Source organism: Lygodium microphyllum, chromosome 12 (genome assembly GCF_053477565.2).
Source record: "Lygodium microphyllum isolate KBCC chromosome 12, Lygodium_microphyllum_v1.1.10, whole genome shotgun sequence".
Taxonomy (NCBI): domain Eukaryota; kingdom Viridiplantae; phylum Streptophyta; class Polypodiopsida; order Schizaeales; family Lygodiaceae; genus Lygodium; species Lygodium microphyllum.
In genome coordinates this window covers 88121482-88139409 of record NC_141146.1, presented here as the reverse complement: position 1 = coordinate 88139409, position 17928 = coordinate 88121482, and the positions used below count along the sequence as shown (strand labels likewise).

Sequence of the window (17928 nt, the reverse complement as noted above, 5' to 3'; positions counted from 1 at the left end):
ACTGTGCCGGTGTGGGGTATTTGGGCCGCACAAAAACCCAATCAAAAGGGCTTAGCGAGAAACCAACCACTGCTCGCCAAACCGCTGACAACAGTGACCAGATTTTCTTAGCGAGCGGGCAAGAAATAAATCGATGACGGGCCGATTCCACACTGGTGGTGCAAAAGAAACAATTGCCGTTGGAGATTCGACGCTTGCAAAAGGGCTGAAGCAAGAGGAAGTCCACCAATCATCACCCTCCAAAGAAAGACCTTGCATTTGAAAGGTGTCTTGTTCAACCAGCCCTCCATCACAATTACCTTCCACCATGACTGAGATTTACGCAATCCCCATACAGTATTAGCTTTAGTAACCAGCCATTGATGATCTTTAATCCCCCCCCCCCCCTCTCTCTCTCTCTCTCTCTCTCTCTCTCTCTCTCTCTCTCTCTCTCTCTTTTTGTGTTCATGTTTCTCTTCCATTGTGCGCTCTCACATGGTATCATCGCCTAAGTGAGGACACAATCTAGAGATTTATTGCAGAGGAGCAAGTGTTCATCACAAAGAAGAAGTTCAAATCTTCCAAGAACAGAATTTCAGCCTGCATTTGCTGCATTAACAGCCCATGCAAGCGGTCCAATGCCCAATCGACCCTCCTAGACACCAAGTGACCCTATCCAAGCATTTGGTGGCCCCTGTTTCCTGCATTTTGCAGAACACACAAATTTGTGTTTGCAGGTGACAACTCCCTAGCACAGGCAATAGCTATCTGGTGAAGGCAACAACTTCTTGGTTCAAGCGACCCCCTTCTAGTGGCACGCGGCAGCTTTCTTCTAACAGACACCACATCTATTAGTCCATGTAGCTGACTGCCTTCTATTTCCCATGCCGTCTCCATCCAAATATAGCTTTCTAGGTTATTGCAGGATTGAAGATGTCTTATCAGTTTAGAGGCTAGAGACTTTGATAACTCAAAGGAGGAGCTTCTTTCTACACACTCCTCTACGGGGAAATGTGATTATCATCAGTGGGAGGAGACTCCCATTCGCACACGTCCCTCTTCTATTCATCTATCACAGAGGATTTCCTCCGAAGTAAAGATGCCATCCTTGATTCCCTCAGTGCAGGTGCTTGTCTTACCTTCATTACCCAAAGAAGACAAACTTGATGGCTCCAACTATTCATTGTGGTTGTGTAAGGTAGAGTGCATACTCAACACCTTCGATCTTTGGGATTTTGTCTCAGATTCCATCCCCTATCCTAAGGAGGATCCCACAAATGAAACTTCTATGGACCATGCATCCTTGTGGGATCTTGAGCCCGATCCTTTCTCTTTATGAGTTTGCACGATTCAGTCCTTGTGCATGTTCGCAAGTTGAAGACCACGGCGGGAGTGTGGAAGAAGCTTGCGTCTTTGGTATCAACACAAGACGTTTGCCCACAAGATTTCCCTTGAGAAGAAGTTGCAAACACTCATTCTTGATGACTCCTCTATGAAGAAGCACATCACAAAAATAGAGGACATGTGGGGCAACCTTGCCTCTCTTGGTCAAATGATATTTTTTGAAGACATGACTATGATCCTTTTGACTCAGCTGCCATTCCTCGGTTCAATGTCTTCTACACCAGCCTTATCACACCAACGACCCATGAGACACTCTTATGGGAGGAGCTTTCACCGCTTGTCTTGGAGCATAACGAGCGACTCAGAGAGATTGGAGCCAATGCTTCTAGCTCCAGCAAGGCATTTACTGCAGGTACAGGTGGAGGGAAGAAAAAGAAGGTGCAAGCCAAGGACAAGAAACAGAAGGACAAAGATAAGGAGGAGGAGAAGCCCAAGTGCCCACACTATGGAAAGGGCACTCATCCCAAAGAGAAGTATTGGCAAAAGTACCCCCATTTGAAGCCAAAGAAAAAGGATTCGAAGGATAAGAGGGTCACCCCTGCCATGACAAAGTCTGTCTTTGTGCGTGTATTTGCAAAGGAGAATACAACCCTTGCTTCTTCCACTCAAGAAAAGCCTTGGCTCGTGGACAGTGGGGCCTCTTCTCACATAACCTATAGATACGATTAGCTTCAAGACATGAGTGCCAGAGAGAGTACAGTCACCATTGGTGACAACTCTACCGTTCCCATCCACAAAGTGAAGACTATTCCTTTATTGCCAAACAAGCAATCTTCTTCGGCCAAGTTCTCTATATACCGGATTTAGGTTTTAACCTATTGTCTATTCATTCTTTTCGAGATCAAACTTTACCTTTTTTTTCTCCCATCCTCTACTACACGTATCCCTATCTCTCCACCATGGGTTTCTCATGCAGTTACCATGCCCATGCCTAGCCAGCCCATGTCCACATTCGGATCCACTATGCACACTTCTCGCATGCATGGTGGGCACTCTCGGACCCAATCCCAAGTGTACTCCATTCCCCCACCCTACCCACCTTATCCATCTTATCGAGCACTACCACTCCTATTGCAACGGCCAAGAATGCCTTCACGGATAAGACACGTTTTTAACGGGTCAAATTTCACCACTTGGTCAAACTTCATGCAACAAGTGCCTAAATCTCAAGGACTTTGGGACCTTGTCATTGGTCTAGAGCCTATGTAGGACCCTCGACTGGCTCACTCTGATGTCATCCGTCAATGGAGAACCCGCAGTGCCACAGCCAATATTGAGTTAATGCAAGGGTTGCTTCCTGAGTTCCACTCTCACTTACAACATTTTTCCCCTCACATCTGAGAGTTGGAGCCATCTCATTGACCGCTATGCAGTCCAAGATCGCACTCGACATATCAATGTTCATTTTGAGCTTCAAGAGTTTTCCATTAAGTAAGGGCATGATCTGAAAGTCAAGTTGGCCGAATATTAGCATGTGCTCGCAGAGTTTACCTCTACTGGCTCCCCGAATTCAGATGACGATCAGGTCACGTTCTTCTTAAACAAGTTGCCCAACAAATACTTCCATTTTATCCAGCACATTATTTCACTATCTAGATTGCCGACTTTCTACATGTTTGAGTGCCAATTTTTGTGTTACGCAAGATTGCATGATTGAGTCCACAAGAAAGCCTTCACAGAATTACTCAAAGCAAAGGGGGTTGGTTGTCTCTTCTTTGGGAGGGAAAACCAATAGTAGCAAGAACTCGCAAGATGTGAAGGAAAGCCAAACCAAGGGTGACTCCCGTTCTTCAAACAAAACCAAAGAAACAAAATCCATCTGGCAACAACTCCCTTTAAAGAATAGGTTTTGCAAACACTCCCAGAGATCAAGCCATGTGGACGAGCAATGTCGTACCAAGGCCCAAGGTCTTCCACCTAGAAAACCATAGCAAACCGCTACGACTGCCTCCACTTTGACTAGTCACAGTCCAATGGGACTACGCCTCCCGCTGCTTCCCATCTACTCCTTCACCCCCATAGCTGCTAAACATGTAGCACGTGGACAAGCTCGGAAGAAATCTCTTTCACTACCTTGAGGAACTATCTAATTGGTCTGCGAGTTCCAATCCTATTGCACTTTATACATCCACTTTACATTCACCTCCATCTAGGACTACCTCACCCCTTTGTCAAGCATTTCATTGGCAAAGCCCTGCTAATGGATACGCCATTGTGGCCACATCCTTAGCTTATCTCCATCTTCACACTCTTAGGTCTTTAGGCTATTGAGTTGGACCCATAGGATTTTGTCCTTGGATTTTCATTCTTAAGTCTTTCGATGCATTTACTCACATACGCATGCACATTTGCATCATTGGATTGTTCATTCAATTAGCTTTTCATTTCAGTTTGTTTTGTTTTTTGGAGCATCTCACTATTCATCTCTGTGCTTGCAAATCTTCATTTCTTTTGTAGGGTTTTGTTTTCAATATAAGGCTAACATGCAAGTTTGCACCAGTCCTACCTAGGCTAGAGACTTGGGATACACACTATTCCATTCATGGTTTCATCATCCGAGGAGTTTTGCTCTTCTATCTGGATGGAGGCTTTCCCTCCTGAGGCAGATTGTGCAACATCTCTCTTGATGCTATCATGGCAGTGACTTTTATCTTATTCTTCCAATTGGGATGCTTCCTCAAATCATGGTTCTTAGCACCATATGAGAGGAAATTGCTACCCTTCTTGGTATTCTACAAGTTTTGGCACTTGTCTTCGACATTGGCCTTTCCTCCCTTCTTGTATCTCCTCCTTTTGCATTGCATGATTTCATCATCTTTATAAAGGGTACTTGGGCAAGTAAACAATTTTCCCACAAGAAACATTGTCCAAGTGGCACCTGCTACATGGGCATTTCACAACACATTGCATACTCATTGTACAAAGCACAACTACAAGGATCCTAAGTTGTTTCCACCAGCTATTTGTACACCACACCACCATTACTTCATCACCCTTCCCTCGTCATCGACACCCTCGAGTGGATAGGTAGCTTTTCTATTTTATGATGGGTTGGACCTAACCATCCCTTCTCATTCTCCTGTATCGTATAGATACTTAATCGACTACAAACCATCTCTCAACACACCTTTTTTTTTTAACAAAAAATAAAAAAAACAAAAACATTGTGATTCTATACGCCTTTACAAGTGGTAGGCCACTGAGCACCCAACACACACCCTTTATCCGATGCCCTATCCTCTCTGGGGTAAATACTTGGACTCCCTTGGTAAGATAACCATCACCTCTGTAGTCTTGGTAGACCAATGGGCATCCACTGTGCACCCTTTGTCTAATGCCTTGGCTACTTTAGGTGGGACGTCTTGGGTAAAGCCTCGTTTGGCCTTCCTTTTTAGCCTTGTTTTGGGCTGAGAGGAGGTCTGTAGCTAATAAATGCATTACATGCTGACTACCTCTTAAACAACCCCAAAACATGCTTATTTAATGAAAAACACAAAAACAATGTGCAGTTCAAGAGAGTTTCTATGAAACCCTATTTTACGAGGGCCATCCACATCTACAAATAGACAGGCTGCCCCCATTCAATCTTCATCCTTTTGTGCATGTTTTTCACTGTACTGTGTAGATTTCAACCATCAACCACCAACCATCTGCTATCTAGCCATCACCGGTTGTAGCTCATCACTATCTAGCCCTGTCTATTTCCAACCATCAACCTGTTGTTTGGAGGTCTCCATTTATTGCATCATCATAGTACCTAATCAACCTGCATTTTCAGCACCTGGTGCCAGGCAACAAGCTACTGCCATCTCCCCCACCAAGCAATTGTTGCAATACCTATATTTTTGTTGTCCAACAAGCTGCCTATATCAGCAAACACCTCTACTATTATCGCATGATAGTTCTCTACCTTGGGTGATCAGTTTTCAGCCTTCTCTAGTGGTACACTACTGCGTTTACCAGATTTATGCCTCGAACTGCTGTGTTTTGGTGACTAACCTGTTTCCCTTCATTATTCAATACTCTCATCTCCAACAGTGTTAGAATTTGTCAATTCTAGGTAGTGCCTATGTAATTCATGTGGTGTGGACACTTTAATAAGTCACTTTAGTGTGTGTGTACCTAGTGTCTTCACATTTAAAAGTAGTGACATTAGGGACTAGAGTGAGTTAGCTTTAACTTTAGGTAGTTGGTGAAGGGCTAGTTAGGTCAACCCTTGACACTTAGATTGTACCTTCACTCTTTTTGTTCAATTCAATATACCTTGTACTCTCATCTTACACTTTCAATCTATTGTATTGGGTGTCGTGCTTCCACTCTCCACACTATCTACTCCACTCTCAGCTAAGCTTCGATCCACTCCAACTCTCACATTTGGTATCAGAGCAAAGTACAACTCAACCCCTTCTCAAAGTACAGATCAGTTCAGCCCCTGTGGAACTGCCCCTTCAGTTGGAACAGTCAAGTCCCGATTGCGCCGCTCAGTCAGCTAGAGCCACCGCCAGAGAAGCCTTGTCTTGTCCGCGTCCTCCAGCGAAGCAGTCCCAGCTCGACTGCCACCAGCGCAGTAGTGTGCGTCCGCCTGCGCCCTGTGCTACGTCCACATGCACCCTCTGTTGCACCCACCTGCGCCACCCTATGCCCTACGACACCCAACCCGCCTGCGCTTGAGCAGCCCGCCTGCGCTTGAGCAGCCCGCCTGCGCTTGAGCAGCCTGACCTGCGCCACCCTATGCCCTACGACACCCAGCCCACCTGCGCTACCCTATGCCCTACGACACCCAGCCCGCCTGCGCTTGAGCAGCCTGACTACGCTCAAACCACCCGCCAGTGTAGCTCCCGTGCGCCCTGCGTCGCCCGTTTGTACTCCTCCAACATGCCTGTGGTCAGTGCTGCCCTTGCAGCCTCAACGCCCAGCCGCCAGTGCCGCCTGGCCTATCTAGCCAGTTCCCAATTCGCCACCTGCTCAGGCCGCCTGCCACTAGCTCGACTAGTTCTTGTGCCAGGTACAAATTTTTTCAAGTAAAAATTGCTTTTTTATTCCAAATTCATCTATGGGGAAGGGGCTTTTTCCCGAGCAGGCACAAGCAGTCTCGATACATGCCTGGGACATGATTTATACAGAATTTTCTTGGCAAATAAGTCAAGAATTTTGGGGCTTTTGGATTTTGTGAAGACATTGGTACATGTAGAGCAGTTTCAGTCTGAAATAGATTTCTTTTGAGCATTCTGGGGCAAGAAATTTTGGGGCTTTTGCTTCTACAATGTTGCTGAGCATTTATTGCACCTTGGACAGCATGCATTACAAACAATTTTGATAGTGTGTGCTTCAATTTGCTAATTGCAGCAAATCACTTGCTGTAATTTCTGGAAAATTTTGAGATTTCCAGGTTGGTCTAGCTAGGACATTGCTCTTTTACTCCTTTTTTGGCATTGTTTATCATGGCAAATCAAGGAGGTGATGTATTTACCTATGTATCCAAGGAGGACAGGTTGGATGGTAACAACTATTCACTTTGGTCCTTCATGATGAAGAATGTGCTGATTGCAAAGAATCTTTGGGACTATGCCAACGGTGAAGAAGTTAGGCCCGGAGTTGTGGCTTCTACTACTCCTCCAGGAGGACATGGACAACGGGCAACTCAGCCTATTCAGCCTACTCCACTTCAACCACTTCCCCAAAGATCAGCAGCACAAAAGGCATGGGATATACGGGATGCATAGGCTTTGTTGCTAATTGCATTGGCAATTCAACAGTCAATTATCCCTCACATTCGGTCTGCAGCTTCTTCACGAGAAGCTTGGCTGCCTTTGGAGCAGATGTTTTCCGGTAATAATGAGACCCGCAAAATTCAGGACTTGCGTGAGCAGCTTATGAATGTTGATGAGTATTACTCAGATGCACAATTGATATCTACAACATTGAATTCATTGCTGCCTTTGTACTTGGCCTTTCATATGGCCTTGAACCTCACCATGAGGATTGCCCCACAGCCACTTACTTTCCTTCATCTGGTCAATTTTCTCTTAGAGGAGGAGCAAACAAGAAGAAACAGTGGTGTGGATGCTATAGCCTCTTAGCAAGCTTTTATGGCACGACAAAAGGGCACGGGCAGCCAAGCAAAGAATTCTCCGCAGAGCTCTAGGACTTCAGGCACTTCACAGGGCAATAAGAAACAAGGGGGCACACAAGCCAAGAAGGGCAAATGCCATTATTGCAAGAAGCCAGGCCACTACATCACTGAGTGTAGAAAGCGCATAGCCAAGGAGAAGAAAAAGGAGTCAGGGATGTCTGTTTCTAATGCTCCTTCCATTGCTACACTAAGTCACCGTCCTTTGTTGCAAACAAGGACTATTGTTTTTATACATGCAGTTATGACTCTTCTTGGGCTGATAGAGCATTTAGCTCTACTAAGAATGTATACACATGGTTTTTTGACAGTGGTGCTTCTAGGCACATCACATCTCGCAGAGATTTGTTTGCTTCTGTTGGTGCAGCCCCAGTTGATAAGTCTGTATAGTGTGCCAACAATCCATCATACCCTGTTAGAGGTATTGGGGAGATTATGCTCACACCCATTGATGGCTCTATTCTCCGTCTACAAGATGCTTTATTTGTGCCAAGTATAAAGAAGAATTTGTTATCTATTTCTTCTTTGGCACGGTGTGGTTTACAGGTCACCTTTAATGATGACAGATGCATGGTGCCAGATAAGGAACACATGACTTTGGTCTTAACTGGCACTCTATGTTACGGGTTATATGAGTTGGATGCTCTTTCAATTGATCAATCGGCCTATTTAGCGTCTACTCTTACTCCTGCTATGTTACAGGCAAAGTTGTGGCATGCTCACATGGGGCATGTAAACTATGGTAGCTTGATGCTTTTACAGCTTACACAAATGCTTGATGAATTATCTCTCTTGGAGAGACCTCCTGAGCACTTATGCGAGAGATATATTTTAGGAAAAATGCATCGGTTTTCGTTTCACCGTGATGTTGCCTTTAGAGCCACAGCCAGGTTACACTTAGTGCACTCAAATGTATGTGGCCCTATGCCGACAAAGTCATTGGGTGGCTATTACTATTTTGTGACTTTTATTAAAATTTTACTTGCTTTTGTTGGATCTATTCTTTAGTGGAAAAGTCAGAAGTGTATGATGCATTTTTGGCTTTTGTAGCACTTGTTGAGAACCAATCTAGCTGCAAGGTGAAGACTCTCCATTCGGACCGAGGGGAGGGATACATGTCCTCTATGTGCTAAATTCCTTTTTGAAGCAAAAGGGCATTCTTCATCAGTTCACTACAACTTATACTCCACAGCAGAATGGGGTTGCAGAGAGAGAATCGATCACTCATGAAGATGGCCAGATGTATGCTGAAAGCAAAGAGCTTGCCACACAGTTTTTGGATAGAAGCCGTTATGTGTGCTTGCCATGTTTTGAATAGATGCCCCACCAAAGCATAAAAGAATATCATGCCTTTTGAGGCTTGGAACAGCCGGAAACCTTTTATTGGGCACTTTCATACTTTTGGGTGTCTTGCATATGCACACATTCCCAAGGTACTTAGAAAAAAGTTGGATAACAAGGCTGTCAAATGCATTTTTGTGGGGTACAACAGTGAGAGCAAAGGATATAGATTATATGATCTTGTCTCTAAAAAGGTAATTTTCAATAGGGATGTACTTTTCGATGAAAAATCAGAATTATCCCTTGCTGGTTTTGACACATATCACGCGGCCAATGATGTATTTGAAGGGCTGCTGGCCATTTCATTTGGTGATTCAGTTGGAGTTTCAGCAAGTGAACTTAATGTTCAGCCAGCTGCTCCATTGGATAATGCAGAAAATCAGCCAATGACTGATCTAAATATTCAGCAAAGTGCTGAATCTGAAATTCAGTAAGAGCTTGTGCACAGTCAAGAGGCAAGACAAATGCCTAGATGGTATTTATAGACTATGAAAGATAGTCATTTGGATGCTCCCATGGCTGGTCATACTAGAAGGCAAGCTCGATAATGCACATACCATGGAGTTTGCTATGGCAGCAAATACAGTTGATAATGAGGAGCCTGAATGTTTTAAGGACGCACAACATAGTGTGCATTGGATGGCAGCAATGCAAGCTGAGTTTGATTCCATCATTAAGAATCAAACATGGGATTTAGTGTCTTTGCCTATTGGGAAGAAATCCATTGGAACAAAATGGGTCTACAAGTTGAAAAGAAATGCAAATGGAACCATTGATAAATATAAAGCCAGGCTTGTAGCCAAGGGCTATGCACAGAAAAAAGGCATTGACTATGAGGAGACATTTGCTCCTACCTCCCGCATGACTACCATTAGGTCTATGATTGCTTTGGCTGTCCATTATGGATGGATTGTGCATCAGTTAGATATAAAGACTGCATTTTTACATAGAGAACTTCATGAAAAAGTATATGTATAGTAGCCCATTGGTTTTGTAGTTGAGGGATCCAAACACTTGGTTTGTAAGCTGAAAAAGACTTTATATGGCTTGAAACAAGCTCCTAGAGCTTGGTACGCAAAGATTGATGCTTTTTTACTCAGCCAAGGGTTCATAAACAGCTCATCAAAGTCTACTCTTTACATATGTAAAGAGGGGTGATCCATGCTAATCATTTGTCTATATGTTGATGACCTTTTGCTTACAAGGGCACATGCTGATCAAATTTCAGCATTTAAACAAAATTTGCAGCAAACTTTTGAGATGTCAGCCTTAGGGTCTTTGCACTATTACTTGGGTATTCAGTTCATCCATGATGCTAGAGGTATCGGTTTATCACAGTCAAGATACATTGTTAAACTTCTTGAGAGGTTTGGCTTACAAGATTGCAAGCCAGTTTGTCAACGGAACCTGGACTGAAGCTACCATTGCATGATGATAGTGACTTGCTTGATATACACTATCTACTCCACTCTCAGCCGAGCTTCGATCCACTCCAACTCTCACATTTGGATGCCTTATCTGCCTATGCAACACTAGGCTAGACATACAGTTTGCAGTTTCAGCCCTGAGCAGATATATGCATCAACCACGCATGTCACATTGGCAAGCTGTCAAGCGTGTTTTTTGTTACTTGCAAGGTATTAGGACTCTTGGATTGCTTTATGCCAAGGGGGGACCACTGCACTTACATGCTTACAGAGATTCTGATTGGGCTCGTGATTATGATTCTCGTCACTCCACTAGTGGCAATTGTTTCTTTCTTGGCTCATCTTGCATATCTTGGCTTAGCAAGAAACAATTCCTTGTTGCCACATCGTCATGTGAAGCTGAATACAAGGCAGCTTTCAGTACCATAGTTGAATGTGTATGGCTTAGACACTTGCTAGCTGATCTAGATGTATCTATCATGGAGCCTACTTCTTTGTTCACTGATAGTCAGAGTGCCATTGCAGTGACATGGAACCTAATGTTTCCTGCACGCACGAAACACATTGAGATCCATTATCACTTTGTCAGAGAGAGGCTACATGCCGGAGATATCAGCCTTGTCTATTGTCCTACCACCAGTAATGTGGCAGACATCTTCACCAAAGCTCTTCCTCCTGACAAATTTGAAGCATTTCGCAATGCTTTAAAGTTGATCTCCTTTGGTGGCGGATGACCCTTGTATTTTGATCACTCTTCACTCCAAGAGGGTTTGTTAGGTTTCACTCACGCCTACGCTCACAGAGGAGTGTCGCTGATCTCAATAGGACACTAGAGCACTTTTTACTCTCCGTACGATGGTTTTGTCCCCCAAATTTATTCTCTTTATTTTATGTGCCTATGTTACACATTTTTTGGCACTTATCGTGTTGCACATACTTCGGGTGTGAACACCCTCTTACAACCCTAAGATTTAAGGGTTGTACCTTGTACTCTCATCTTACACTTTCAATCTATTGTATTAGGTGTCGTGCTTCCACTCTCCACACTATCTACTCCACTCTCAGATGAGCTTCAATCCACTCCAACTCTCACATAGAGTGGATAATAAACTCCCAAAGATCAAAGGTATCAAAGATACACTCCACTTTACATGACCAAAGCGAGTAGTTGGAACCATTAAGCTGGTCTTCTTGGGGTAAAGAAGGGAGTACACGCACCTGTATCAAGGGTGCCATAAATGGAATATGAAGGCCAGCAAAATCGACCTTCTGTGAAACATGGAGAGAATAGGGAGAAGAGGGATCCCGTACAAACGAGCTAGGTGACCTCCATTCATTGCGTGAGCTAGCACGAAAATCTCTTCGTCTCTCAGAAAGAAGAAAGAAAGAAAGAAAGATATATTAACATCTACATAAAATCCAGAGTACATCCATGTCTAATGTCATCTCATCAATAAAGTAAAGATAACATTACAAATAAGTGGGTGGCCTATGAAACAATACTGAAAATAACTATAGGATGGGACTATACTAGGGTTGAACCATGTGTAGTGTTGTTCTATCGATAGAAAAGAAAAGGAAAGGAAAGGAGAACCAGATTTGATAGAGCCATGTACAAAAGTGTGGTGGAGACTATGGGCTGACTTAATCATCATCCCTCTAAGGGGACATTAAATTTTCTTTTGCCAAACAGGGGTTACTGACCCTTTCTCGGTGTGAGACACACACACATACACACACAGCTTTGAATCACAACTCCCCTCTATTATCTCTCTAAGGGGACATAATTTTTTTTTCATTAGATAGGGGTTGTTGACAACCCCTTCTCAAGAAAAAAAATTCAAAAGTTGCCTCCATCTCTCAGAAGGGACTTATGAAAAAATTTTAGATGGGAAGGGGTTACTAACAGCCTCTTGTTCAATGAAAAAAATTTAGAGAGACTCATTAAAGAGATAAAAAATAATTGCTAGCTAAGAATTATGGTATGGCCTCCTCATATGTGGTCCTAGTAGACGGGGTCGTCGTGCTCGACGAAGGGAAATGGCTCTATCCAATGTGACTCCATGGCGTGGCCTGTAAGGTGTCTTGCGGGGTGGTTCTATCTCTACTAGGCTGGTAGTGTCAGTAGGGTCGGCTCTATAGAATAAGCATGTCACTGCTCTCAATGTGTGTCCTTCTCGATGAGCTAGCCTCCTATCTCGCAATAGTGCAATTCGGTGCCTCTCGAGCTCCAAGAGGAAAAGACCTAGGCATCTCTGGTCCTCTACTCCATGATGCGACGAAGGGGTCCAAATCCATCACGGAAGAGGCAGTGGTACCGTCCTCGTATGTCATAGTATACAGTGCATCTACATATGTAGTGCTCCTCTGTCTCAAGCTCTCAACCACAAAGCTGGCAAGTCCTATCCTCTGCTAGGGTATTTGTCCATCTACCTGTCTCCATCTAAAGCCTATGTGAGGAGGTGTGAATCTGTCCGATAGCAACCCGTACGCTATGGGAGAGATGGGTATCCATATATGCTGGCCGAATAGTGAAACCATCATCAGAGAGACACAAGAAATTACTCCTGTAGAACTCCATTCTCAATCCTAGAGGGAGTGGTGGATGGATCCATGTCCTTGCTATCTCAATCCTCAAGCTATCAGCTCTAAACACCTGGTTCCAGCTCTGATTGGCTGAGAGAATGTGTAGGGCAGTCAAGGCTATAATCCAAAGGTGAAAGACGCGGTCAATATCCAAACCATGTAGGCTCATCCAAATAGCCATCTGTGAAAACCAACAGTTCTTCTCGCCTCCTGCTACTAGTTGTCTAGATGAGGTTAGTGCCAATCTAGAGTATCTATGGCGTGGAAGTTCCCATGGTCTGTGCCAAAAGGTCACTGCCTTGAAGAGTGCCTCCGTAACTATAGATGTTGCCCCTAGCTCTGCTCTGACAATGGGATGTGGAGACTTACTCCTAATCATGCGTGTTATCATCATGATCAATGGCCTTTCCATGCTATCCCAACCATCATAATAATCTCTCTCTACTCCAATCTGATCAGTGAGTGGGCTAAGACGCCTCTGGTACAAGCTACAACCCCATACCTCTGCTCCAAATAGTAATGTAGGTGTGACTAGGGTATCAAACAACCAAAGTTTGGTGGGGGGCTCCTAGAACTGTATGTGAGCACATTGACTCTCGAGTGCCCCTAGTGCTGCGTATCCACATGCCAGACGTGCCTCTAATGCCCCTCTCAACGAAAAACGTGGGCCAGAGAAGGTGACTCCCAAATAGACATATTCCCTCACTTGCTCCAGTATGTCTCCCCCAAATGTGAACTGGTACATAGATCTAGTCACCCATGCTGCTTAAGTATTGAAAACCATGGTTTTGGTCTTCCCAAGGTTCACTGTGAGGTCTTTATCTCTACAAAAGATAAGCAAAGTGTCTAGATGGCACTGCAATCCCTCCGATGAATTTGAAATGAGAACAATATCATTTGCATACAGTAGTATCGGTTTCGGCACCCCTGCCAGGCTGGCTCCAGCTCCTCCTCCGTCTATGTAATCAAACACTTCATCTATGTATAGACCAAACAACGTGGGTGAAAGTGGACATCCTTGTTTCACTCCTATGGTACTGTCAATCCTCTCTGATAGTCCCCCCAGGTGCTCGTACATGATCTATCATTGCCTCATATAATGCATAGACACCCCATCGTATACCCTCTGGTACTCCAATGTCCTACAATCTCTGCATGATGCGTGTACGAGGCACTGTATCAAAAGCTTTGCGAAAGTCTACAAAGCAATAATAGATCCTCATCTCGGGCTCGACCCTCCTCAATAATGGCTCTAAGTGTGAGAATATGGTCCAGCGTGGTATATCCTCGTCTAAAACCTGCCTGTCCTTGTACTCTCTTGCCTTGCATTTCAGCCCACTCGCTGAGTTCATGCTCCAATATAGATCCATATATCTTGGCCAAAGTATGACTGATCATGATAGTCCTGTAGTTGCTAGGAATCAGGGGATCACCACTTTTAAATAGCGGGATTATAGTATTGTCTGACCAACTCATAGGGAAACCTTCACATACTGATCTATTGAACATATGTGCTAATATGGGTGCTAATATGTCACAAGCATGTGAGAAATGTTATGCTACTAGTCCATTCTCATCCTGTGCCCTCCCATTTTGTAATCTATAAATTGCATCCCTAACCATTTTCCACGTGAAGAAAAACCACTGTGTTGGCCTACAAGCTTATGGGGCTGCATAGGTGGCTGTCCCAACAGGTCATACAGGTGTCTCCCATAGTCAAGCCAAGCATCTGGTGATGTAATTTGTATGGGGGGCTGTCTTTCATGAAACATCTTCCATGCGCTCTTGCTATCCCGCCCCAAAAATAGCTTATATATCTCTGCTTCTGCTTTCGCTAAGTAGTCTCGTTTCTTCTTCCGCACAAGGCATTTGAAGAACGCCTTTGTCTGCCGATGTGTCTGAGTGCCTAGCTCCACTTCTCTCTGTAAGTGAGCTCAAGTGACTCTACACTCATTATCATACCAGCTATTTTGGGGAGCAATAGATCGTGTGGGGCAAGGTGTGTGGGAATGCATACATGGTTGATCCATGTATGGCCTCTGCTAAATCCCTTGTACATTCTTCCAACGATCTACTCAAGTCCAATGTATGTAAACTAGTCTGCAGAGAACCATTGTAGATGTGTGAGGTATCTTCTGTAAAGTAGTATTTGGGATGTCTAGGAAGAAATGGTGTTTCATGTTTCATATGTACACAAGAGAGCATGAATGTCAAAAAAGCATGATCTGCTGCTATGCCAATTGGTCTCTTAGATATCTTAAAGTTTTGGATGTCTGATATCAATGCTAGTGAGCCTATCAAGTAGTCCACAGTACTTGCCCCTCCTTTGTGATTCCAACATGTCAATTTGTCAGATCCTAGCCATTGCGGCAAACCATTAAAGATGGCTAGTCTATGTGCACTTCCCAAAGTCAATAGGTGTGTCCCATAGGTACTCACTTATTTATCCTGGGCTCTCCTGCGTAGGCCTATTTCATCTATGTCGATCTCTTTGAGCATGGCATTATCATGCATATAAAAGTCACTCTGTCTATCTCCAGTGCGTGCATTGAAATCTCCTACTAATAATATGTCCCCAATGCTAGCATATCTCATGATATCCTCATAAAGTACATCAAAGGGAGATCCATCTCGTGTAGCATAGGTAGAATTTGCAGGAGGAAAGTAGCATATTGCGATGAATATATCCTTCGGTCTTCTTGCATGTATCCTAATCCATAAATATCGTGCATCATCATCTCTTTTCATCACTTGCATTATCCCTTTGAGGTCTTCCCAGTATAGTATGGCCACACCTCCAAAACCCCTAGTGCTTCCTGGTTTTCTAGCTGCTGAGTGAAATGCACTTTCCCACCTATATGCCCGCACGTCTGGTAGTCGGCTATCTTAACATTGGTGTGTTTCTGTGTACATTGCTATATATATGTTTCAGAAGCTATCTTCAAAGTAACCAGCATCCAAGTGTAGGGCTCCATTACAATTCCATATTGACATCCGAAGTGTCTCATAGGCCTCGTACCTATAAACAGCCCACTTTCCCTCTTTGCGAGCCTCCAATACCTGTGTTATCTGCGATGCACTATTTGTGCTGGAGTAAGGTCCTCATCCAAATAAATCTTCTCACCCTTGATGGCTCTCCTCTTGGAGAGGAAGGCCTTTTTTTTCTCTATGTCCCCAAAGCGAAGAATTAGAGCCTTGGACTTAAGAGTCCTCTTTCCCCACTCTCCAAGCACTGACGATAGGTACGTCTGAAGCCCCAATTTTGTCAGTAAGTGTCTTAGCATCTTCCTGTGGGCTCCTCTTCTCCTCCCATCCTACTACCCGTACGTGTAAAACCCTAGCCCATCTCCTAACCTCTTCCTCCAAGGTAGCATTCACTATTTCAATCTTGTTCACGGATGTTCCCTTATTCTTTTTTACTATCTCAATCCATAGGCTCGCTTCTTCTATCCGCTTTTGTGTTGTCTTTGCCACTTCTGCCCATGAGTGAACCTCCCTTTCACATGCCTTCAAAGCCTCTTTCTCTTTTTGTAGTTCTTGCATGTTCATTTCTTTTTTCTTAAATGTATTCAATTCTTCTCCCAGTTCTAAGATTTCAGATTTATAGGCATCTACCACTTTCAGCATTTCAGTTTTCAGCATGTGCATTTTGGACAGCATTTGTGCCTGTAAGTCATTCTTAATCTTTATCTGCATGTCTTGCATTTCTGCCCTTTGATTTACTATCAATTCTGCTTTGATCTACTCTCTATTTCTTTCTCCAATTCTTGTCTCGTAATTCGTAGTTCAAAGCGAATCATGAGATGAATTTCTTCGTATTTCTTTTCATTCATGGTGCGTGAGGTCTTTCCATACCTATCAGATGCTGGGGAGACGATCCAATCACGGACCCTACGGCCATACGTCTTGAACCGTGTGTTCTTAGAAGGGGTTTTGAGCATTGCTTCCATGGATGGTTGTGTTAGTTCTTGATCAGATTCGTCTCCTAGATATTCATTTTCCACGGTTTGATGCTTGCATTCGTCTACATTATCCATCTCTCACACACTATGTGCAAAGCCACTGAGCTTGTACTTTGTACTGTCAAAATCAAAGCAATATCTGTGATTCCTGCAAATTCCCAAGGTTTCCCTAACCCCTCACTAAATTTTTGCAAGCCCAGTAATCTTTTACGAGCCCAAATGCCTTCACACTGTTTACAATCACTACAGAAATACAAATTGCCGCCCCAATCAGTGCATTACTGGATACTCCATGACATGATCAAAATCAAAGTCAATGCATCATTGCCCAGTCCACGAGCCAATGCATCAATACATTCACCCAGGTCTACATTCATGTCATTCTGAGTGCATTCGTGTCCCTACAGGACAGTGGCTGTCTCCCTGTGTAGAGACATGACCTTGCAAAGCAGCTCCTTCGGGTCAGCACTCACGCCAGTCCCACTGGACTATTGCCACTGCTGTCGCTCCCACTAGACTACCGCCTCTTGTAGGACGGACATGACAGTCACGTCAGCTCTTGTCACTCATGCCAAACACGTCCATCACACCAAACACGTCTCGTCACGCCAGCATCCCATTACTCACGCCAGACACGTACATCACGCCAGGCACGTGTCGTCAAGCCAGCATCCCATCACTCACACCAGACACGTCTCGTCACCATCCCGTCACTTACGCTAGCATCCCCGTCAGTATTTCATCAGTGATCACGATAGCTCAGGCAATCCCGTCACAGAGACCTCATCCTCTAAGTCAACAAAGAATTGGTGATAAGACATCTTCGAACCTACAATCTTCCAGAAACTTGCATTGGATAGAAAAACAACAGTCGCCTACCGCCAGGAGCCTATCACCTACATAGAAATCCGTCGCCTACAGCAGGAAGTTGTCGCCAAGGCTCAAGGAGTAGTCCTATTGCAAAATGTTGTTGCCTAGACCAAGAAGGAAGCACTTGTGAAAAAAACTCAAATTTGTGTTTTGAGCAAAATGCAAAAGCTGGAGCTATCTAATGCCAAAAAGCTGTCGCCCGGTCTTTGTAGACTGTCGCCTGGCTGTC

At 44.2% G+C, this 17928-nt stretch overlaps 1 protein-coding gene across 3 annotated transcripts in view; it reads right to left on the bottom strand.

Annotated features, from left to right (window-relative positions):
• The window catches only part of UAH (ureidoglycolate amidohydrolase), a 133454-nt gene that overhangs the window by 97047 nt on the left and 18479 nt on the right, over window positions 1-17928 (bottom strand). The window lies entirely within an intron of this gene.